The 24,179-nt window shown below is 37.5% G+C and overlaps 1 protein-coding gene across 6 annotated transcripts in view; it reads right to left on the bottom strand.

Moving 5' to 3' along the window:
• Positions 1 to 22,787, bottom strand: part of LOC146484579 (putative neuropeptide Y receptor type 6) — a 26,650-nt gene extending 3,863 nt beyond the window's left edge. Inside the window, exon 1 of one of the 6 annotated variants that reach the window (XM_085104694.1) lies at positions 21,653 to 22,787. The gene's annotated coding sequence lies outside the window, so the exon portion shown is untranslated. Of the gene's footprint in view, positions 1 to 657; positions 3,568 to 3,626; positions 4,183 to 5,833; positions 6,450 to 7,246; positions 7,623 to 15,561; positions 15,611 to 21,652 lie in introns of those variants that run through there. The other 5 variants (XM_085104700.1, XM_085104696.1, XM_085104695.1 and 2 more) reach the window with 5 other exon arrangements.
• Between the last annotated feature and the right edge of the window lie 1,392 nt (positions 22,788 to 24,179).

Genomic DNA, 24,179 nt, shown 5'->3' with positions numbered 1-24,179 from the left:
ATCGTTCTTTTCGCGTTTTAAATCCATCGAAAGATCTTACTTTCATTAAACTAAATTTCAAATGCTTTGAAAAGTCCCGAACTTGGAAATCTTTACCGAGGCAACCTTCTCGATTGTCTCGTTGCGATAAGACCAATAGATTCGGAAGTGCTTTTTTTTTTCTTTTTTTTTTTGGCATCTGCTGGTGTTGATTATGTATGTAAACAGGTAGCCTCCACTTTTTTAGATTGCAAGTTCTTATAATATCATATTGCCTATAGTTCATAAGGGTATACGTACATGTTTTAACAAGTATTGTATAAATTTACGCGCAATTCAGTTTTTTTAGCGGCTATGGTAGAAATAAATGAACTACCTATCTATGCACCCTAATTCAAGAAAAAGGCTTAAAATCTTTAACCTATTTTTAGGCCGAAATGTTTAAACACTAAGTCAGTCTTTGGGATTGCCCCTCGTCTATCTTGCTTTGATATCGGGTCTATAGAGTGCGCTTCTTCCCTTTAGCTCGGAGTTTCCACAACAGTTGCAAATAATTATGCCATTACAGTATTTAAACAAGAAAGAGACGCCGACAATCAACTCGAACATATAAACATTTTCACCGTTTTTCGTTTTTAAAAACCGGTATAAGGAGGATCAACAAATTAAAATTTTTACCTTGCGATGGAGTTCAATTCAGTTCTGCTTAATTCATGGTTCTTCTTAGAAACTTTTCTTTAAAATGAAAAGTAGGTACCTTGGAAATAACAGCCTTGAAATATTCAAGGCGAAATTAAACGAGAAATGGCATGCATATTAATAGTTTTTAAAAATTAGGAAATTAAAAGACATACGCCGTTGGAAGCGGACGAAAATATTGTTCTGGTGTTGAAGGAAACATTCAAGTTCTTACTAACACCTTTGCCATTATGTTTTCAATAAACGAAAGACGATCGACAGGCCAGACTTGCTCATTCATCTGCTAGTTGCACGCTATCTTTGGCAGTGCCCCTCAGTGCAGTTTACAAAAACTTTTCAAAAAAGCAAGAACAAGTTAACATACACTTTAACAAACAAACTAAGGACCGTCCATTTAGAAATTTAATATTCATTTCGTGAGTCACGCTTTTAGTTTTCTTGGCAATTAATCCAGAGTGCATTAGGTTGTTGCCTGTAGTCTTAGATACTGAGTTGGGGCTATTTACAGAGAGTCGGGCCAACGTTAATTGAAGGCGAAAAGGCCAAACTGACTTTATCTGGCAATTAAGAAACCGCTCAGTCTTTTGATAAGGCGTGGAATCATGCGGTTAGAGATAGCAATGCCCGAGGCTATTAAACTATTGATAGCTACCCAAATGGCGCTGGTTTTGCTTTTAAAGACACTATTGTATTACTTAAAAAGCGAAGTTTGGGAAATAATGCTTTTAGTAGTAGACAGTATTGCCGGAACTTCGGTTAGTTGTTTTCAACAAAATCAGTAGTCTTTAGTGGTATCACCTTTTGATCATACATGTTTTCATCGAGTACATTACTACACTGTCTCTTGCACTGGCTGCAAAACTACCGGAGTATTTTAACGAATTTGAAACTGAACCTCCAAAATCGCTATAATAAATGAATACACCCCATGGTGATTATATAGGACTTATCCGTGTCATTACAACTACACGAAGAATCCAGCCGACTAAAGCCAAAAAATTCTTGATAAATAAACCGGTTCCTAAACATTTTTTTAAACAACACATCTTTGCCAACTCTGAGTGGAAACTGAAATTTTATCAAATCCAGTAGCAAATCGAAAATAAGCAAATTCCCTAACGCTTGCTAACTGCGTAAGGAACTATGTAGAGATTAAAGTCGCGGACAGAGAGCTGCCGCTACCGGTCTGAGAATGGACGAACGATACCGGCCTTACAATATACGAAGCGATACAATATGCGTAAACACTTTCAAAGAAAAATAGTCGGCTTCTGCCTGCAGTACCTTAGGGCAATTCTTTAATCTTGTTTCCTCCACTTCGGTTATATAAAATGGTTATTGTTCTAAAAGTCCTTCAAAACCCCCGCACGTACGAAATTGTATAAACCCGGGACTGGAGTGCAAAACAGTCCTCATTTTGTGCGTTTGTCGTTCGTTGAATTAATGCAAATTCTCATTGTACCTGAAGAAGGCTGGTTTGGCCAGCCGTAATATAGTTCACTCTAAAACGTAATTATAGTCCACAGTTGTTGCTTAGACTTTACTCATGTTGAATTAACGTACGCGGTTTTCAAAAGAATTAGAGGTTAGGAGCGGGAGAGTAAATGGAGGTTGAAATTCGGACAACATCGCTATTAATCTTGACCGCGGTTCTTGCTAGGGCCAATTAAAACAAATATAAAACAGAATTTTATATTTCGTGGTCTAGACTGAGCGTGTGATACTGGCAGTCGTATCTGGCTTCCAGTGCCCGGGTGTTGCCTCATTTTGACTTTCGTCCATACACAAAAATAACTGTAAAATTTCAATTATTATGCTGAACATAATAAAGCATTCAAATCAGAGTAGAAATTCGTGCAGGTGGCATGATATATTGTATTGGTCATACTTCCAAGATCATAACATAAGAAAAAGAAGACATAACATTTCAGCAATATTCAACCTTATTCGCCAATCTTATCTTTGATGAGTCATTTACAAAGTCAGAAATTCACGATCCTCACGCTTGCTTCAGCTTTAACACTTTAAGTCGTATTTGAAAATAATTCAGTTAAAAAAAAAAAAGAAAATCTAGTTACGTTTTGGAAAATACCGAAAAGACAGAAATGAACCGGCTTTGGCTTTTACAGCAGTGTAGCTTTATCACTTTAGCATTTCATCCATAGACTCAAAAGTTAAAAACAGAATTTCATCCAAGAACTAAACTGACTAGAAAAAGCTTGTACAGCATGATAAACAGCACCACAGATAGTACAGTAACCGCTTGGCAGCTTTTGTTCGGATGGTTTTACTTTAGGTATTTTTCTTAACAGTTTAGCAATCCCTCGCTTAGCAAATTAAAGAGGCACCGATATCTCGATAAATATCTGTTCCGGAAGGCTTGAATCCGGCGCCTTCAGTTTCGGATTTACTCGATTTTAGGATTTACTCCTGATAAAAATGTAGTGGTTTCTTAGGCTGAAATGCAACCATAGAGAAATCTTTCTTAGTTTTAAATTTGTTTTCGTAGGGCCAAAAATGTCGTTTGGAAGGGCCAACCAAGGCAAGTAACGATTTTCGGAAAACCAACCTGGGCAGCGACTTAAATTTTCAACTAAAAGATCCGTAACATATCAAACTGTTTTAGTTTGTTGAAATATCTCTTGTGAAGACACTAAAACAATATACTCGGGAAAACAGAACTGAAAAGGCATTTTAGTATTACAGTTAAATTCTCCATCTCTGTTGGGTGCCACCAATATTAAACAATATAGTAAAGGGAACGAGTGACTTTTTAGCAGCAAAACAAATTAGGATTTCGCCCACAGACTCAAAAGTCACGACTGAATGCTGTCAGAACTTTTTAGAGCTAAGTGAACTTCACAAATGTGAAATTAAGTATCAGTGCACAACAGTCAATCACAGTTCAAAATTTCAGCAGCATGTAAGCATTTAACAGACGTACTTACCATTAAGGCCGCGACAGTGTGTCGAAACCCCCTGTCTAATGGTTATCTTGCGATGGTTCAGACAGCTTTTGTGTATCTAATGTCGGGCGAATTCAAAAGCACCTGCGTTTTAAAATCTTTTGAAGGCTCAAAACTATTGGCTCTTAGCGAAATGGCACAAAACATCCTACGTCGCTTCCTGTGTGAAACTCAATTTTACGGAGCTATGTTTTAGTTCAGAACAAAACGACTCTGCCGCTACAATTTACTCGCACCCGTCCTGTGCGACAGTAGGCGCCCTAGGGTACTATAACTGCAATTTTCTTGTTTACAGCTTCAAAACAGAGAATACGGTCCGCTTACCACGCAACCGGTGTTTTGAAACCGGCGAGTTTGGGGAAGTTAATCGAAAATTCTCGATTCGTGGGCGCCGATTTTTTTCACACAGTGCTGTAATTAACTAACTTAAAATTAGTTAGTGGCGAATGCTTTCTACAAGATAGCCGCGAGAAGTGCCTAAATCAAATTAAAAATCAAGGAAAACCCTCTGCTTGCTAAGTTTTTCTGTCAGAGAAGCTTTTTCTACTCTTTGAGGATATTTATTGACGTGGGCCAATGGCATCCACTGCCAATCCGAGGGACCCTTACATATACACGACGAGAAGCCGCGCTCCTCAAACACGTTTGGTTAATCAGTTAATAATATGATAACCTGCAATATTTTTCTTTATTAATATGATATCTTAAAAGATTCGACATAAATAAAACCCAGTAATGATTCCTGCACCATTAAATTTAATTTTAGCCGCACGCGATGACTTTTACTGAAAATTTTAAAACACAATCGCTTCAACCCGCCGAAAAAAAGAATAAAAATTCCCAGCAGGTGTGTTAGATTAACCCCTGGGCTACAATTGTAGTTTGAGAAACATTATTTTTTCTCTGATGCCAAACGCCTCGAATGCACTAAATTAAAAGATACCAAATTATTTTCAAATGTTAATATCTTTAACACTATCACTAGTTCGTTTTTCACGTCAAAATGTAAACATAAAAAAAAAAAACGATCTCATTTGTGTGCAAGAACGGGGTTCTCAAAACTCAGTTTTGTTTTCCAAGTAGGCAGTTGCCTGCGGAATCACGAACGGTTGCCCTCAGCTTTAAACCGCAGTTGCCAAAAGCCAGGAAATACTGAAGACTTTTTTCTGTTTTTAGCTCGAGAGATGAATGAACACCATAAACGAGGACTCAGCTGGAGCCTTCGATGCTCCGAGCGACTTTTTAGCACGCGTGGGTGGCCTTTTGTCTAAAGCATAAACATTATTCAAAAGGAACCGAAATAGCCGCCTCATTTCCTTTTCTGGCCAAATTAAAAATTAAACAACAAAGTTTGAGTCCGCGTAAACATTTCAAGAAGCCACTATTAGCAAAAAACCAACAGCTTACTATTACTAGCAAAGCATAACACACCCACACGCCCACTAAGTGCAAAGTACCCGTCTTACACTTGCAAACTCTTCAGTAACTTTTCAGTTTGCTACGGCTACCGCTATATTTTGTAGTACGTTACAAATTGACTGAACGAAGCCGTTGTAAAGAACAGTTCTTTTGTTGACATTACATCATGATGTATGTCACACGGAGTGACTTTCAGTTTGGAGAAAATTTTTAATCCCGCAGGCCTTAAAAGATTATCAAAAGTCTTGTATCATTTTGTCATAACAAAAGTCTGTGTTACGAATTGACTCGGAAAAACATGACTTCAAGCCTAAATTGTAGCCACCATAACTCATTTACCATAATCCTTAATCAATCACGGACCAACAGCATCGAATGCATTATCTGTTTTCTAATGCATCAGTTGTAACTCCCCAAGGAGAGACAAGAATCTAATTTTCAAGATAAGAGAGAAAACTGAATGAAACATTGAAGATAGCTATTCAGTCCAGCTCTTTTTGTATCCTATATATCATGATAAACTTACAAACTGATTCGTCAACAATTAGTAGCATTTGATTCTGTAAACATTTTTATTCTCGAGCAGCTCGCATCGACTGGTATCTTTTGACCGGTAATTTTTGCCAGAATAGTTTCAGTTATATCCGAGTATGATCTCTTCCGAGTTGCCAAAGCGACCCACAAAACTGACATAAATTCGATAAAGCAAGAGAGCTATCTCTTAGTTACCTAACTAAACCCACAAAAAAAAAAAAAAAAAACGTTCTAACCTATTTTGTCAATAGACGCATTGCAGTCACAAGTTTCCTTTATCCTTGCGCACTGATCCTGGCCTTTTGCGAAATTAAAGTAAGTCGGCATTCGTTACCCGGCATCGCCTTTCGCTTGTGGCGGTTCACACATCCGAGCAGGCTGACGCTGAGGGCAGATCTGTTATTATAATCACAATTTCCATTTTTTCCGGCAAGTCTTGGCATATTTATGCAGGTGGCTAATTGCTCAGCTTGAGAAAGATCTTCAATAATAGATGGAAACACACTAAAAAAGGGAAATTTTCTGCTAATGTCAGTGCGCTTTCACAAGACAACGGCTTGACGACATGTAAGCGAGACATTATCGCGACAAAACACCCCCAAGCAATTAAATCGCTCACGATACTTCCTTTTTGAAGAGATATCCACAACATTTCTACCACCCTTGACTCTAGTTTTGAACATTGCCTTTTTTCAAAAACTCTTTATAATTGTCCCTGTCGACGACATGATTCCATCATTTATTTAGTGAAGCTAATAAATTGAAATAGAGATGTCATTTCGTCGTACTGACTTACATCGCCAAAATAATTTGCGGTCTTCTTCAACTCGTAACTGAAATTTCCAGCTTACAATAGAATCAAATGATTCCGGGCACTATGCAAATTTATCTCGCAGACAGTTCTTGATCTTGATAGCCGATTTAATTGTCATGCAAGTTTTCAGCGGTCCCGGGGCGGTACGCTTCGTCTTTTGTTGACGTTCTATTTTAAAAGCGAATTGACTCGGTTTCTAAAGCAACGTTAAGCTCTCAGGAAAGGAGAATTCTCATTAATGAAGTACTGAGTACTCGAATCAGCTTCATCTCCGTTCAGCTATTATTGATAAGAGGCCATAAGCAACTTAAAAGAACTCGCTTGGTTAAATTTTCGCTGAATGACACCATAAAAATGAAGGCAACAAAGCGGTGTTGTGTTTCGAAAACGCTCCAGTTTATAATAGTGTTGTGCATTTTGTGGTTGCAAACCAGCAGTTTTCACCATAAAACTGACTAATAAAACTGCATTGTTTGCGGAATTGCGGTTAAATTTATGAAGGGATATAGCATGGCTCAGAACGATGCCATTTTTGCGGTGCAGTTTCAAAAGAGAATATTACGAAGTAGGAATAAAAAAACGTGCCAACTTAGAACTTGTTGAAATGAAAATACACCCTGGCTTGTTTAGTTGTCGATGAGGTCTCCCAGAGCAATTTGGTTTTCTCGTTGATTGGACTGATTTTTGCTTTTTTCTTTAACAACACTTTTTTATTTTCGTTCGGTGCTGTTGAATATGTTTGCTAATGAGGTAAAAAACATCGAATTCGCGATCACTTGACAGCCTGTTTCTTTCGTATTTTTTTCTTCGAATTTGAATTTGATATAGTACTCACCCCCCTTGTGATGTTTTTCCGTGGATGAAATGCTGTTTTCCCATCTGTTTTCAGCTCTTCAGTGGTGAAAATACTGTGGAGTGTTTTGACTGACACAGTGAAAGTGCTTCTGAGATAATTAAAATGAATTGTAGCCTCTGTAATGCGTCCTTAAGTGTCATGAGCATGAATATTTAACAAATGTCTGTTTCAGTCTCCCTTGCACTGATTTAAATACAGGAAATTTACTGACCGTCAAGACCACATTTCATTAAAGTCGGATCCATTTCATAGTTGGCCGCAATTTCTAATGGACTTGATGACATTTTTATGGTCAGAGATATCATGACCCTGACCTGCACAAAAAATACTAACAAAAAATATAAAGAAGAATGACGTTTCTTGTTAATTATATGTAATTTTTCATTACAAACTGTGGTTTCTGATTATCATTTTCGAAGTTCTATCCCGAAAGCTTACCTTTACCCAGTGGTTTTTTCTCCAGCCTGTCTCTACTTGTGAAATAAAGATTTTAAATCACAAAGACCTAAAAACTATTAGCCATCGAGGGCTAAGGTTACTGAATAAACGCTAATTAAAGTTGAAATAATTTTTCCGGTTACTTTACTTAATGGGATAAATACGGGAACCTATTTGACGGAAAAATAAACATTAAATTGGGTCCTGGTGTTTTAAAAATTGTTCTATTGAAAGTTGCCTGGAAGTACGAATGCACAACATAAATCGAACTTAGCTACCGAGCATTGTAACAAACATCGTGTGAAACATGCTTCTTTCAACCGAGGCTGTAAAACGACTCACCATTGGCCAGCTATTAAACTGAGATAATAGGATGCTCGCCGACTGTTTCGCTGCCAGGGTTTCGAGAGGAAACGAAAGTCAATCCATAACATCTGCTCTCCTTGAAGAAACTAATCCGCCAGTGCTGAATGAAAATCACTTTGTAAGCTTTTGTCTTGGAGCTCTTTAGATATCATTTCCCTTGTCTGTTTGTTTTTCGTATTTACCATATTGCCTTTAATTTTTGGATGAAAGAGATCCGAACGCCAGCAATCACGACGAAACAAACAATAATGATACGAAGCGGACAAAAGTGTTTCTTCTATTAGTGTAAGAAGAAAAGGTAACACAGTTCGCATATCCCGTCAAATTAAGTTACGGAGAGGAAGAAGCGGCTTAAAGCAAACTTTTATCAGTGGAGTAAATTAAAGTGCATGTTTTACAGAATCTTGAGATTGTGTAGGCAATCGCCAGTCAAAATGTTGTCTTTGTAAATCAATAAAAAAAATGGTTAGCTTGCAAATGTGTTACGCGTCGAGGATTTAAAATTGTAAGTAGACGTAGATCAGAGTTATTGCTCTAGAGATTTTTGGGAGCTGGCTTTTTTTCTTTTTACGTGTCGGCCGAAGGCAATTTAGCTTTGTAATCTTCTAATCAAGAATTTTAAATCAGCCAGTTTAAACATTATGAACTGTTTTTTTTGTCCATCTAGTGTAAAACAGGCCGACGTTAAGCTTTGTTAAGCTTTGCCAGCTTGCTGCGCGTGGTGAAATACCATGGAAATTAAGCTTCATGAATTTAGGCTCATTAATCAAATTGCTACCAGAGAAAAGATAAACACAAGTATTATTTTTTATTTGAAAATGAAAACGAAAATGAAAGACTAAGGTGTATAAAATTTGAGAGCTTTTGAAATGCAGCAGTTGGTCCAAAACAGGACGGTATTAAAGGTTGAACAGTAAGAAGACTGAGATCTAGCGATCTTAAGTTGTTTAGAGCATATATTAAAAGTGGCCATACGCAGGGCTAATCGTTACCAGGAGAGATTTAACTGTTTTCAGTTGAAAGAAATATTATTCAGATGTCATGTCCATAATTGAACACCACTCATTATCTAGAATTCTTTGTTGCTATGTCGTTCGTAAGTAAGTAAGACCTTTATTGGGTACATTTTAAGGTAGACACATTCAGTGACCGCCAAAGCAGTAGTTTCCATTGCGGCCACAAAATAATGAAAATAATATTAATAATAATAATAATAATAATATTAATAATAATAATAATAATAATAATAATGATGATGATGATGATGATGTTGATGATGATGATGATGATGATGATGATGATCATCATTTTTTAAAAGGAAAAACAAAAGTCATAAAGCTAGAATAATATTGTCATGATCGTGCTATTCTCAGTATCTTTATAAAAAGTCATATTAAGATCGTATTCTAGCTAAAAAATATGGAGATAAAATAGCGTTTTTCAAATATCTTAGTGAATATTGGCGAGTCCAATAATAATAATAATAATAATAATAATAATAATAATAATAATAATAATAATAATTTTTTATTAACTTTTTCGACGCTTTTTAAACTATTGAAAGTGAGAAATGAAGTAGGAAATAGAGCAGAAGAGGAGAGAAGAAGAATATATTGCGTTGTATTTTTATAAGCCTTGTACTTTTAGGCTGGATAATGCAATGTAAACTGAGAATGTCTTGAGTTGTTATCCATTTCACGATATAAATAGCATGCAAAAATTGATTTCCAATTATGTTATTGAATTTTATTGCATGCAAACATACTTGTACAGTACGCTTACAGTCATGTTGATTGTAAAATTTATTTTATTATTCGTTATTCAATAAAATTGCTATTATAAAGAAAATAATAATAATAATAATAATAATAATAATAATAATAATAAATTGAAACTAAATTATGTGCATTACAAGTGGTTATAGCTAAAATGTCCTAGAAATTTGAAAATGTCCTAGTCTAGCATTATTACTGAGAAAAGTACTATTAACATGTTTTTTATTTTAATTGGTTTGGTTGCGAATGGTCCTGGCATTGACACTAAGGGAATTCAAAAGAAGATTATCACTAGCGTTAAGAAGACTGCGATCTAGCGATCTTATCGAAATCTTCAGTTATTTTTGAGTTTGATAACAGGGCATATTTATTGAAGATGCCCATTCTCGTTTCCAGGTCTCATCGTTACTTTAGGGCTAATAATGCTAGTCTAAAACAATTTAAAATGCTGTTAATATTGCTCATCAACAGATAAGTGACATCAAAACATGAAACAAACCTAGCGGCCGAGATACATTCAAGATGAGGATGGAGGGATATACATGTCTACACGCAGATAAACGGTTCTTCCGAGCTCACTTCTAATTTTCCGTAATTTATTTGAGCCTATTAATTCTAAAGTTTTTGCATTTTTACAGCTATTTGATTCATGTCTACATGTATACAAACTAGTTCGAAAGCAAAAAAACATACTATGCAGGCGGACGCTACTCACCGCGACGATATCCTTTTCAAAATGGACGAACTACTCGAAGCGAAGACACAGATGTTGAAACTGAATAAGCTGGAACAGATACAAGCTACCGTGGTGAAGAATGTAAATGATCTGATCACGAAGAGCAGCTTTCAGAAAAGCAAGCAAAACATTAAGGAATTGAGGGTAAATTTGTCCACGAAAGCTAAGAAAGCTAAGCTTGACTTGGAAGTTGACGCCCTAACCAGAAAGCGTTACGTCCCGACTCAAATATTATACAACTGCGGAAGATGACGACGATAAACTAAGATCTTTTACTGTTTCAGAGATGCACAACCTGGTTCATGAAGTCTTGGGAAGTACGCTTTTTATTGTGTCTGTTGCATTGTTTCGATTGTGAGTCCAAATGTGTAAATTTACCACTATATGAATTTTTTTATATTTCTTCCGAATTCAGAACATTTTTACCTTTGATTACGTTCTGAAAACAATCTTAAAACATCGTTCAGCTTATGTGCATGTGTCGTTTTTGTTGTTCCGTGTATATGTCTTGCAAAATTTCACATTTTTTACCTATCGCAATTGGTTTGTTTGTAAAAACAAGTTAATGTTTTGAAAGATTATTCAACAACATCATCTCTCAGGGGAATAACAAGATTAATGATCGCAAAAAACAATTTCTAAGATCATGATTTGAACCAGACTCTTTTAGAAATAAAAGTGAGAGGTCTTGAAATTTTTAGGCAACGAAGAGCTTTTTTCGCCTGGTGTCGAAAACAGAAAGCAGAATTGATTTTTTCCAAGAAACACACTCAACGCCAGAGGTGTTGATGTATCAATTAAGGGAGTTCTGGATATTGTCTAAAATAATCGCAAACGTTCCGTAAACCCAAATGTCGCTGCATTTTTAAAAATGGGCATTCAAATAGAACCTTTTCTCTGACAATAAATTATGCATAGACCACCGGGAGAAAAATTTTAACTTGGTGATTTGTCCAATGAAGAACAATTTATAAATCAGGTTTTAGCAGGTTTTAGAACTATTTCCATCTAAGCCATCAGCACCAAAAAGATAACAAATACTAGCTTATGTCTACTCATAGAGTAATTGTTGACAATACTGAACCATTATTTTAACATTTCTATCGATAGATACTAGAAACAATGGGAAAGCAGCAAAACTGCCCAAGGTCAAACTGGATTTTGCACGCCGTAATTTTTATTTTTTAGGTGCCTCGATATTTAATTCTTTGCCTTTAAGTCTGAGAAACATTAATTCTAGATTTTTATTCAGGAAAGCCTTGGACGATTTTTATCTGTAAATTTTTACTGTAGTTCTAAATTAGTGCATGTTTTGCTTTTACATATTTTAATTATTCTTATTTGTAAGTTTTTAATTCTTAGTCAACAGGACCCCGTTGATAACAGTATTCTATACTGAAGGGTTATCCTGTACAAATATTCGATTATTATTATTATTATTATTATTATTATTATTATTATTATTATTATTATTATTATTATTATTATTATATTATTATATTATTATTATATTATTATTATACGCAAGTGTGTATTTTCGCTGCTGGCACACTAAAAATCGGTGACACTGCCCCATGATTGACCTGAAATATCGTACAGAAAAGTGCAAGGCTTCAAAAAATAACGTGGAGAGAAATGTCAGGCAAGATAGCAATAATATATTAATAACAAAACTTAAGATTTAGAATTTGTATGGACTGTTTATGAGATGAAAGATGTTATTGACCCGGGGTTATTGATGGCCACGGTACTTGTAAGAACGTCTGTGTATTGAACCGGAAAGGTAATAAAATGTGGAAAAAAATACAATCAAACAAACAACAACAACGACAACAAAAAAAAAAGATGAGGCATGGAATATCACTAGCCATTTTTTTCTGTCTCGTTGAACACAACCTCAACTTAAGTTTCTGCTACAACGATCACTACAGAAAATGCAAATTTCTCTCGGAAATTGGGACTAAAAATCAATCTTTTTATAAGTTGCTTTGCCGGATACCCATTGACAAATGGTTTGCAACCTTGAAATGACAGACCCACCCATTTTAAATTCATCCCTTGTGGGAAAAAAAAATGTAAATATTACTCTGTACGGCTCGTTTTTCTTTTTTTTTTAACATAGAGGGCAAAATTACCGAATGCTAATTGGTCGAGACAGAGGGCATTTTTTCTTAATTTCCCTTTCACCGAGGGCAAAATTACTCACTCCTGATTGGTCGAGCGGCGAAAATACTTGCTCCTGATTGGCTGAGCACGCCATTTCTATATTTTGTTGGTTTCTTCATTTTATGCCGCGACAACAACAGCTTCTTTCAGGTTCTTTAGAGTTTGACTTTTTAAGCCGGGTTGTTTGTGCCAGAGATACTTGGAAATCAAGTGCTACACCTACAAAGGAAATTCCTAAAGGTGAACTTTCGTTTCTTACAAGAAACAGCAAGAGATTACTTGTGTCAAAAACTAAAAACTTTGTGGGATTTGTTTGGTTGAAAAACTGAAAACATTGATGGAAGCGACCAAGTGCTTTCACCTCGAGCGCTACGGCTTCCTCCAACGAACGATAACCGAACAACAATAAAAGTGCCCTTTTGATGGGAGGAAGGAGCAGGTCAAATTCAGTGGAAGAAATTGCTCTGCAAGTTCGTTCTTTGGGCCCACGGTTTGCTATTTTTATCGATCTGTGTTAGTGTTATTGTCAAGCGTTAGAAATCTTCACAGTGCAGGTACCTGAATAAAAATTATTAAGTTGATGCCTAACATTTGGTTTTAAAATTGTTGTTAGTTTGCTCATGAATTAAACTTGTATTTTCTCTTAATTACACGCAACTGCGCGACTCGGGCAATTTGGGAAAACTTTGAAATACGCGCGAAAATTAATACTTAATTCTGCTCGGCCTCATGCGATTACATATACTAACTCAATAGTACCCTCGGTGGTTTAGAAGCGTTTATACAATATTAATAAGGAAGATACTTTGCACGTTGCGATTGGCTCTTGAAGAAGTGATGGAGATGACTTTAACTCTCTTAAAGAACTGGTACAAGAAGATGATTAACCATGTGAAAATCAGATGAGCTAAAGAACTTCATGAACATCGGTGCGCAAACAAAAATGGCAGTTAGTTTCTAAAAGAAGCTGTGGTGTTGCGTCGGTGGGGAGTATAGATTGAAACGAATGTTTTGCTTATCAACCGAGTTGATAACTAAAGATAAAGCCCAGTTCAAACGCCGAACTTTTAATGAGCCGAACTTAAATCAAATTAAGGTCGGCCCAAATCACAAAAATCCCGCCTTTTGATTCAAACGCCGAACTTATTAATTAGCCGAACTTAATTTACTTGAAGCAAAACCAATCGAAATGTTAGCTTTTTTTCTTTTCTTTTTAATTTTTTTTAATATTTGAAATACGTTATAATAATTTATGCATTAGGTTCGGCTCATGAAAAGTTCGACGTCTGAATCAAAGCCGTTCCAAAGCCGAAATTCCGGGAAGAACTGCTGAGCCGTTGCAAATTGAAACAGCCGTTCTCAACTGATCCAGACGCCGAACTTTTCATGTGCTTAATTCGAGGTATTAGGTCAGTTCGGCTCATGAAAAGTTCGGCGTCTGAACCGGGCCTCAGCCACCGTAAAGAGTTTCGACTGCTGACGGTTTCGAGCGTTAGCCCTTCGTCAGAGCGAATCATTGCCAAACGGATTCAGCTGGTGCAGCACAATTGTCCGGTGGGACGCTTTGACCCACTTGGACCCAAAAGGATTACAGTTCATCTAACCATCAAAGGCAATAGAAATTCAGGTATATTAGAGCGAGACCCGATTATTCAACGGAACAAAATAACTAAGAGACATGAAGAGAAAATTTGATGTTGGTCCTATTGACGGGGAAGCGAAGAGCGGATTCCTACTGCAATGCAAAGCGTGATTGGGAAATCTTCTCTTGAAAGGCATGTACGATCGGCCAACTTGGCTTAAAATAGCCTCTTCCAGGCGTTCAGTTAGTTGGGGCGCAGCGCGAAAAAAGGCGCGCGAAAAAATAAAGAAAAAGCGCGCGAAGGGAAGCGAAAGAACGCGTTCTTTCGCTTCCCTTCGCGCGCTTTTTCTTCATTTTTTCGCGCGCCTTTTTTCGCGCTGCGCCCCAACTAACTGAACGCCTGGAAGAGGCTAGGCTTAAAATTGAAAGCGGAACAAAAAAGCAAAAGGCAACGCCGTGAGTTACGGGTGGCTTAACAGTACAAAATTATTGATAACTAGGCTGTTATTTCATAACCAGACAGTCAAATTTTATGGACGTTGCATCTCATAAAAAAAAAAAAAATAATAATAATAATGAAATAGAATTAATTAAAACGAGCCCCAATGTATGAAGTACGACCTAAAACAGACAAGTACTCACACGGATCGGAATATCGATAAGTATGCCTAAACTCGGAAACGATAGCTTATGAAATATATTCTCTTCGGTTAGAATGGATGACAAAGATTTTTATCAGACTAAAGAAATTCATTTGAAATATCAATAATTGACGTTTGAATCAAAATACCAATTTTGAGTTAATATAAAAGCATTTGAATACGCATAGGCTCGGAGTCTATAATATCGTTCTGTAGTAATTTTCGCACATTTTAAATTATGATCTTGCTGTAAACTCCGTCTGTTCCATAAAATTTCGATGATGTAGTCCATAACGTCGCTTTTTAGCAATCTCGACGTCACTTCAAAAGTCAACAAGCCGGGCTACTGCACCAGAGATTCAAAAATTTTGATATTAGGTTCTCTGTTTCGAGAAATTTAGAACCCTATGAGGAAAAGTAAATTTTTGTGTTGCTACCGAAATTTTCAGTCTATCCTGGTTTCCTTCGCGGACGCTCGAATTTCGTTAGTAGCACGAATGGAAAGATAGTTTTAACCTGACTTCGCTGTCTCCTTTGAAACGAGGAAACAGAATCAACTGATAGCGAAGTTTTAACGTCGTAGTACTCACCCTGTGACCGCAGCTGTGTCTTCCCTTCAAAAGACAGACCGACCGCCCATCCAAGTTAAACGTTACACAATTAACATTTGTAGGCGAGAAAGGTTTTAAATAATGTTTTGTTATTAAAAATCATACCTTGTAGTTGCTACTAGTAATTTGTGAAAAGCCAGCTAAGTTTAGCCAGTCAAATCCTTCGGCTAGATTGACAACTATCAAAATGAGTATTGAGCCAAATTACAAGGTATACGTAAATTAAAAGTTTCGCATCCGCGTGTAAGGTTTGGCTGTTCATCTAATGGCATGAGTGATGAGGTTTTGAACTGTCTTTAATTACTTCGCCAGCCAGCTGGCTGCAGTGTGTGGTGAAGTGCCATGGAAATCAATCTTCGTGGCATGTGTTGAGAATAAATGAAAATTGAAATTTCTATAAGAAAGCGATATTAGCATTTGATTCTTCGCCGGTGTCCAACACCGTTAAAACGTTTTTGTCTGTGTTTATCTCTGTTCTGTTGCGGTGTCGGAGCGCGACATTACTTGTGTAAACTATGGCGTATCAGTTATAAACGCACTTTATTCGGTTGTGTTTAGGTTTTTTTGGCGGTTAGAAAACTTAAAGGCTGGTTTCCATATGATCGCAGATCGCAATAAGGTCTGTGATGGTCTGCGATCATATGGAAACTACTTCTGCGATCGTCTGCGATCACGATCGCAGGATCGCAGACAATCGCAGACCTTATTGCGATCTGAGATCTGCGATCCGCGATCATATGGAAACCAGCCTTAAGGTTGTAGAGATTTTGCAACTTGCATTTGAGACGTTTTCACACCTTAACGATCATTTGAAATTTTGATGAAGGTTATTCAAAGAGCGGATAAGTCGTTATCCAGCGGATAAAATGTATTGGTTGGAGTACATTTTAACCGCTGCATAACGATTTATCCACTGGATAGAGTGATCTGCTCTTTGAATAATCATGCAGGGCCAGGTATAAACGTAAAATCATCGACACTGCTTTTCAACTAGCTAAAGATACAGTTCCGTTAATTTAGGAATTCTTAATATTAAAGTTCAAACGAGGCCTTAAGCTACTGGTCAAATCAAACGTTAAAATAAAAGCTTTCGCCGATCAACGGCATCAGTAGGGACTGGATGATGCCGTTGATGGGCGAAAGCTTGGATTTTAAAATGCTGCTGAAGGACATTATACCAAGATTAGGAATTTTGCAGACGTTTGTATGGAAACGGGCGCGAAAATTTTCAGACTTAACGTAACTATATCTTCGCTATATTTTAAAACTGGATAAGACTCTCAAAACTTGATAAGATGTTTTAATTTCAGGAGTGTCAATTGTTCTGCGTTACCTGGCCTAGTACATAAAAATTGTTCAAATTACCATGATAAAGGCCAGAATACAAATGGCTGTAGTTACATTCGACTGACTCCTGTCTTCATCTTGACATAATCTTGACATGTTGTTTTGTTCTGTTCTTCGCTGCCCTGGCCATTTTGCACTTTTTCAATAGCATGCACTCAATGAAAATTAAGAAATCATGACTTTCTTTTCAGTAATGATTTTTAAACTTAACACGTAAAGCTATTATTTCAGTCTTCAGTTGCACTTTCTGAATAGTCAAGAGAATGTTCTCAAACGAAAATATTAGAAGATTGTTTCACGTTTACAGTGCATCCAACCTTTGCGACCGTGCAAAATTCTCTCATAAGTAAGTTCAGCTTTTGCCATAATGGCTTTTCTTTGAATGGGTCGACGTTGCTAGTCTCGGCTTTTGTAATCAGTTCAAATACGCGATTTTCACGATGACGTTATTTTACTGCAACTACCCGCAGAATCCTCTTCGTTTTTCCTTCAATATCCCTAATTTGCAAGTGAAAACAACAAACTAAAGGATTCGGTAGTAAATGGCCGTTTTATACTAGAGGACGCATCATCTATTTGGACGAACTTGGTCAAACATTTGTTGTTAGTCTGATTATGCGTCCTTAGTATAAAGACGCCGGAGGCGCAAGACGCATTATGCGTCTGGACAAACAATCTTCCGTTACAAGTGCGTCGTTCAAGACGCACAGCGGAAGATAGTTCGTCCAGACGGATAATGCGTCCTCTAGGACGCCATCGTGAAAATGGCCAATTGATGTCTTTACACTGGAGATTTATCTGTATGGAACCTAAACTTCGTCTAACTCCTGTATTATCACGCCAAAGACGAATCATTCGTCAAGACGGATAACTCGTCTGACGAACTGCATCCGTCCTAGTGTGAAAACGGAACTTCATAGAAGACGGATTAGTCCCAGTCTCGGAGACGGATAAGCAGGCGGATACTGAATCAGACGGATTTTCCGTCTAAAATTGTAAGCGTCCCGTTTCCACATATAGACCGATATCACTCGGCGGCCATGTTGAATCTCGGGGAAATGAAAAGCTTTGTTTTTGCGCGGCAAGCCTGGGCCAGACGCGAATTCAGTGCTAGGCTTGCCGTGCAAAAACAAAGTTTTTTATTCTCCAGAGACTCAACATTGCCGCCGAGTGATAAGGGTCTATTTAAGACGGATATTCCGTCTGGGACGAGCAACCCGTCTCTTGTGTGAAAACAGGCAATAGAGCCTCTTTATTCTAGGGCGAAAACTTAAAAAGATGTACATATTTTTTTTGCAAAATCCAGAAATGGTTCGCATAGTCGGCATATCAAAATATGGTTGAGTAAAACATGCAACATGAATCGCTCGTCTTTAAGTGAATGTTGCCCAATGTAAAACTATAGTCAACAAGCGCACTATTAGTTCATGCAGATAAACGACGACTCATTGCGTAAAATAAGAGTGGAATGACTCAGTATACTAATTTTTGAGTTGGGATTTTATTTATTTAAAGATTGGATAACTTTAACCTGTTAATTGATTACATAAACTGTATTATTGAGGGGTGGGGGAGTGGGGATTTTTCCGCCGAAGAGATTTATTTATTTTATAAATTTATCTACCCTTTTAACGAACGACTGGAACGAGGGCGGCAGTCTTATTCTGTTATTTATTCTCGCAATCAGTAAGGTAGTATTTTTATTTTTTAATTTGTCAGTTGCATCTTCTTTCGGAAATAACATCAAGAATACTTTGAGTGGGGCAGCAGTCTTTTTTTTTTTTTTATCTCGTTTTGATAAGCCGGCTTGTTTTAATTTGCCAGTCGCATCTCCTTGATTGATCTATCCTGGCAAACAGGACATAGAAATCAGTAAGCCTCCGCCAAATATACCACTTAACAATGCCTATCACTCGCTTGTATCTAGCCGCAAATGCTAAATAGCTCATAAAAGGAAAGGTTTCAAAACGCATCAATCTTGCTTTAAATTAATTTTACTTTACATTTTATGCTTTTCTTATTCAAAACCACCGGCGTATCCTCAAAGAGTTAAGCTGAATCATGATACGAGCATATTTTACTAGTTGCCTTTCTTCTAGACTCAGTGCAGTTGCTCGAAAAGACGATCTCTCTAACTTTAAATATTCATTGAAGCGCTTGTCGGATTCTGAATCGTTTAAGGTACAAATTCGATTTGCGTAGGCGTTTTGATGAGAAACAAGCTCGGCTGTCATAAAGAATCCACATGAGATAATAGTGATATACACGGCACAAGCTCGCAAGTTTTTCGTCGCATTGTGCCCTCACTTTTTCAAAAGATCATTCTTGTCTAAAGTGATCAACTTGGCTGCGTATTTTCGGCAATAAAAATGGCGTTTCTCGATATCACAGCTGATAATCTTTGTCCGCAGGACGTTGAAAACATCATGTACACCTGTATTCTCTCATATAGTCTTTCGTCAAAGATCCTTTGCTATTCGTCTATTTTTTATGCTTATCGTCTGCATGCCGGTCTCAAATGGATGTCGCTTCTACTTTTTATTTCCAGGATATAATTTCAGGTGTCTTCAGATAAAATTTCACGCAAAACAGGATGATTTTTAGAATGGGAAATCGGCTTTGATAACATCAAAAGTCTTAAAACATATCATTTTATATATCATTCTATTGATGTTTTTTTCGCCGCGAATTTAAATGATATTGAATTGGTATGTTAATGCATTTATTTCAATCGGCGTGTACTCCTGAGCTGACATCACGATGGATAACTGACCCAGATAAAACTAGTTATGAATAATACTGACTCGCTCGTATTTCATAATGAATGAATTTATTCCGAATTCAATTCAAAATCAGAGTTAAACGTTGAGCCACAGCTCCCACCCCTTCCCCACACCATCCCGCTCGAACTGTCAAACGCTGATAGCTCTCAGAACAAAACCAGCTAAGGATACCCCCTACCATCGCTCTTCAGATAAAAACCCCGCATGCGCGGCGGTGTTTAATAAACGAATAAAAATTTTCGAAGCTTGGAAATTTTTATTATGTGGGGTTTTACGTTTCGAAATCCAAGGAAACATTTACAGTAAACGCGAGAACGACCAAGGATCGTTTGAACGGAATTTCTCCGGTATCGAAAAAAAAAAACAACATCAAAAAACTGTACGTTGTCGAAATCGCAAACGGATCAAGCAACAAAACGGTGTGAGGCTTTTTCCCGCTGACATTCTGATTAATTAATTAGATATCTACGCGTAAAGTTCGAGGAGGTAAAAAGTTGGGAGACCGGTGTCACTTTATAGGATGTCACAAGAAATATTTGAAATATCAGAATTTCCCGACACAGTTTTGTTCTTCAACATAGGAACCAGAGTGTCTTGACTCCCTTTTACGAAAATCCATTATAGGGCTATATAAGCATCTTATAAATTCGTTCAAAGTCTTAATATTCTTCGGAAAATCAACCGCGAGATTTTGATCTCTAAAACTTTGCAAATACCATACCATAATATCAGTTTTATTATAGACGACGGATTTCAAAGTAACAGCTTGTGGGGTCATGTTACAACTAAAAAGTATAATTCTAATATATGCTTTAGTCAGATATGAATAAATAACATATACTAACAGCACTAATACTAATAATACTTATACAGTTTTAGTAGACGATAAAATTGTCATTCCTGTCTCGAAATGTTTGAGGGGATTCAACGTCTAAGTCATGGTTTTTCACTGGGGTTTGCGTTCTCTCTCCACGGGAGATTATCTTACCTCACGATACCGCGAGCCAATGAAACGTCAGTCTCCTAGTGCTGACTACAATGGGAAGAAATTCGCGCGAACCCTGGCAGTATTCCAGTCAAGTTCGTTAGTTCGCTTCACTATGGCGCCCGTGGGAGAAAATAACATAAGCGATGGGGAAACTCCAAGCAATATTCAAGCAAGGAAAGAGTGAAAAAAGCTAACCTACGCAACGCCTCGATGAAACGTTAACACTGACCAGAAGCGCAATCTCAGAGTCTGAGAACCTTTCGACGAGGTGATCTATCGGCTTACAAGGCGGTGATAACACTACTAGAATTCAATTTCTGTTTATCAGGTGCCTTTTTTTGTCGACGCATGCGCATCAACGCCAGCATCGAAAAGAGTCAGGAAACGAAGAACAGCGGCGCTGTTGCTACTCCTTTTTTTATCACTTGAATTTGAAATCAGTTGGTCGAGCCAAGGGCCTTTGTGGCTTTCCGCTAAATTTTGCTTCCGATCTGGAGGAAAAGCAATTTTTGTTTCTTGCGGCATTTCCTATTGGGTTTTTACCCCAAGGACTTCTGTCTCTTTCGGTCATTTCCATCGGGCTGTGAGATCAGATCCTATCTGAGGATTATCAGCAAGACATGATGTAAATAACGCTGTGATGAGAGCTCTAGGGGGGAGCCAGTTTTCCCATGGAATTTTACCATTTAGAGATTATCTCTACAGAGAAACCGCCTCTCTGATTTATTGAAATTTATTGAAAGTACATTTTTCTCCACAATAGACGCAGGCTTCAAGAGAAACGTTTTTGCGGATTTTATTTATTTATTTATTTTTTTTTTGCAGAATTAAAGACCAAACTTTTAATCGGTAAAAGATCGTTTTCATTTGTCTAACCCTTGAACCTTAATTTTCAGAAAATTGTCTTAAATCCTTTTATCGTGCTATATGTTGAAATGGAATCAATTCTTACCTCATAATACACTCACTGACATCCAATGTCCGCTGCGCATTGCTGTCGTATGCTTGTTACTGTGAACGTAAATTTAGCAGAACAAACTGGTTGATTTATGATCTTCTCGTGGTAATAATAAAGATTCAGTATTGTTCTGTTTGTCCAATCATATTAATTAGGGCTGTTTTGGAAAAAACGATCCCAAGTGGACCGCCTGATAGCGGAAACGTCTGTTAATTTGTTTTATACATGTAAAATCCTGACTCACACCCAGTCTCTATTTAATATTTCTCCACTCCAAAAACTACGAGGAGACTGGTACGACTGAGGGATTATGGGATCGTTTGGTTAGACGGATGGAAATTGCGTCGATGAATAAGTGCATTTCTCGGCAGCCAATTGCATAGGAAATACTCTTTTAGCTGTAAACCATCTAACAAGAGCTACGCTACCCCGAGAAAATGATAAGAGAACGGAGAATTACGTTTTAGAGAGTTTGCTCAAACGTAATTCTACGTTGTATCGGTCTCCACGTCTCTTATCATTTGTATTTGTTAAGCTGATCAGATCAGCAATTGATCCAACGTATTCCAGCAAGATTATCGTCTACGGTTGTTGCTTAGACATTACCCGACAAAATGCCGAAATACGCACTTTTTCTTGGCAGGATGTCCATCCGTTTACCCAAACAAACCCACAATCCCCGGAAAAGAATTTTCTTGGTTTTGTCTTTTCGCTCGGCGAAAGGTTTGTTAAAGTTAAGCGACGAGAAGAACGTTTTTCTCTCAGCTTGCTCAGAAACTTGGTATCGTGAAAGGCATGGTCGCATTCAGTCTTGTTAAATAGCTTTCACCTAAAAGAGTATTTCCTGTACAACTGACTACCGAGAAATGCATTTATTCATCGGCGCAATGTATTTCTGGCGCAACCCACTGTCTTTCTAGACAGAAGGAGACAACAAATATGGCAATCAGTCCAAAATCAATGAATGGAGTTTACTCGTTGCACGTCGAGTCGCGAGTAAAGTTCAAGTCAAGTTCCGTGTCTTTTATATTCTTTTTCCTTTTGTTCGTTTTTGTCTCGATATCTTTGATTGTGATTCTTGCTTTCATAATGATTTGCCCACTAAACGTAAACATGAAGGAGATATTTATTATTTTCACTGTCGACACGGGATTTAGGTAAGCCGTTCAGGGCTCAACTTTCTAGCGTTTGATTGATAGTTTTTCTTTCTTTTTTTTTTTCTTAACTTTATTTTCACATGTAAGGTCACCGTACTCCGCACTGTATTTGAAGGCCGTGGCCTGTTTATAAATTTTTATACTTTGCGCAAGCACCTGCACTATTGGCGAGGTGGGCAACCTTTGCCAATTACCAATGCAGATGTAGATGTAGACGCCATCGCGAGAGTTCATTGTTACTGGCAGTTATTTGAACGAAATTAACCCCATCTCTCATTCATACTCGCGATCTATGGTTTTCCTGGAAGGGTTTGGCCAGTGTTGTTCGGGTTGATAGTTCTTCTTTTCCTTGGAATTCATGAAAGTTTAGCTTAAAAGTTTTTATAAACGTACGTACTTACAGCACATAGACTCACTGTCGCCCTTAGGCAAACTCATTAACTTACAGCAAAGGCCTAAGACAGACAAAATACCACCAACATCTTTGAAATAATTTTTCTCAAAAGTCCGCGAATAGGGAGAAAATTGAGGGGGCTACCTCTCTGCTTTTGAAAAGAAAAAGAATCATGGCCGTCAACAATTTGCCCCGCGCGAAGGATATAAGTATCTTGGGTAAGAGACACCGTCCGATTTCTCAGTTGTGCAAAAGGCATCTGTGTTTCAGGTGTATGCAAATACGACCACTGAGGGATGTCGTTTATCTTTGTGCAGCAGCTGCGAATCATAGTCATCACAGCGGTAACGGCTTTAGAGATCGATAATGAAAAATGTTGCAAACCAGTGAACCAGATGGTTAATCTTTCTGTTTATACTACTTGCACACCATTATGTAAACGATAATTATAACAACAACCAGCAGACATAAAAAAAGAAGAAAAAAAATCGAAAAATTACAGATGGATCCTGACTCCAACTGGGCTTGTGTCTCGAACTTCACTCGGGCTCAAACTTGACTCGTGCTCTCGTGTTACGAGTAAACTCCATCGAGCGTGTTCCTTTGCCTCGAAAGTGGCAGTGCACTGACTCAGTGTGTACAGCATATCAACACCACCATATGAGATCAAATTTATATTACTATTCGTTTCAGCAGATATATTTTCGAGGGATGAGCAATCAATGCAACTTCTCTTCCCCCGCGAGCTTCACTCTTTAGCAGTCCAGGCTATTAACGTACTACGCGGCGCTTTTTGAGATTTTGCCGCACGCGCGTTTCGAAAAGATTCTCAAAACGTCAAGCTGTGGAAACCAATTCGACCCAACGGGTTTCGACAGACGCCTTTTGTTTTCTACAGTCCCTTCGAATTGCACCCCGCTCGTATCGAGTCTCTCTTACCTCAAAATCGAACAGAAAACCAAAATCATCT

This window comes from Pavona decussata, unplaced genomic scaffold (genome assembly GCF_977016875.1).
Source record: "Pavona decussata unplaced genomic scaffold, jaPavDecu1.1 SCAFFOLD_32, whole genome shotgun sequence".
Taxonomy (NCBI): Eukaryota; Metazoa; Cnidaria; class Anthozoa; order Scleractinia; family Agariciidae; genus Pavona; species Pavona decussata.
Note: the sequence above shows the minus strand (reverse complement) of the source record. Positions and strands in the feature narration are given on the sequence as shown.